This window comes from Arachis duranensis, chromosome 2 (assembly GCF_000817695.3).
Source record: "Arachis duranensis cultivar V14167 chromosome 2, aradu.V14167.gnm2.J7QH, whole genome shotgun sequence".
NCBI classification, from domain to species: domain Eukaryota; kingdom Viridiplantae; phylum Streptophyta; class Magnoliopsida; order Fabales; family Fabaceae; genus Arachis; species Arachis duranensis.
The window spans coordinates 74,630,454-74,632,152 of NC_029773.3; positions in this window are offsets into that span (position 1 = coordinate 74,630,454).

Below are 1,699 nucleotides of genomic sequence, written 5' to 3' on the forward strand. Positions count from 1 at the left end.
TCTTTTTTTTTAAATAAAAAATATCTTATCTTTTATAAAGATGGACAAAGACGAGTTAGACTTGAAATAATCCTAATGAAACCTTTCTTTGCAAATAGATCTTTCTCATTGGGCAAAGTAGAAACGCCTTGGAAGGTTATTTGGAATAATCCAGATAATTTACTGATTCCTATGTTTTTTTTTTCATGTTCCTTTATTTAATTTATGCACTCTTTCTAAATTAAATGTTTATCGTAATATTTTTGGTTTATTGATGATTTTTTATAGTCTTTTTTTTATCCTATTTTACAGTATATGAAAATACTTTTTTTCAAAAAAAATTTTCGTCCTAAAAATTTATAGGAATTATCTATATGAATCTAATTTTCGTATATTATCAGTAAAAAGAATTGTACATAAACAAATAATGGTATATTATTAATAAAAGTAATTAATTTTTAAATTTAATATTTAAAAAATTATCTAAGCATATAAATCTAATTAAATGGTGTTAAATTAATATATCAAAATTAAATTATATTATTTTAATGTACTTTTGTTCTGTTTATGTCAATTTAATATTAGTCAAAAGTTTAATTTATTTATTATCAAATTAACTATTAATATAAAATATATATTAAAATATAAAATATATATTAAAAATAAATTTATTAACATATAGTATTTGGTATTTAACATATTTGGATTATTTATATTGATGTTACATGTTTATTGTACTTGTTGAATTTTTAAAATAAAAATTTGGTTTTTTTATGAATTTTAAAGTCATCAGGTACCTAATTACTCGAACCGAACCAATTTATTTTTAATCGGTTTGATTTGATTCGGGTACATATACAAAAAATGCAAATCTAAACCAAACCAAATCGATTTGATTCTAATTTTATCATAAATCCAAACCAAACCGATCCGTACTCACCCCTACACATAATAGTTTTGTCTTACCTTTTAAGTTTTAACTTTGGACACATAATAACAAAGGATATCTTAATAATTAATAGAGTTACTGGATAATTTTTTTACATATAATTATTTTAATATTAAACATGAGAATATTTGACTTTTCAATAATTTATATTATTACGGTAATAATATAAAATATCACTGATATTTTGTAAAAAATATTCTTTTATTATAAAATAAGAAAATATTATTGATATTTTGACAAATAAAAATATTATTTATATCAAAATCAATTATTAATATATTTTTATATAAATATATATGTTATTTAATTATTTTTAATTTATATTTATATTTCAACACATATTTCATAACACCTAGCATAGTTATTTGATAAAATATCATTGATATTTTAATGATATTTTATAAAAATCTAGAATAGCATATAACACATCATTTGAGTAACTTTTAGAAACTCACTTATAGAGTTGCTTTCATGACTCATGAGACGAAAAAATATTACGACAACATAAATACTTTAAATCTTTTTAGTTTTTACTCTTTGTAAAATGTAAAATATATACCTTAAATATTAAATTGCTACTCAGAGTACCAGTAGTACTACTACCTCCTACTAAAAAAAGTAACAATTGCATAAAAAAAAATGATGGCGTTGGGAAGAAAAAAAAATGAAAGAAAACTACAACTAAAACAATAACAAGGAGTAATAGAGGTGTATAAATAAACAAAAGAGGTGTGTGATGTGTGGATCCGAGAGGAAGGTGAAGAAGACCGA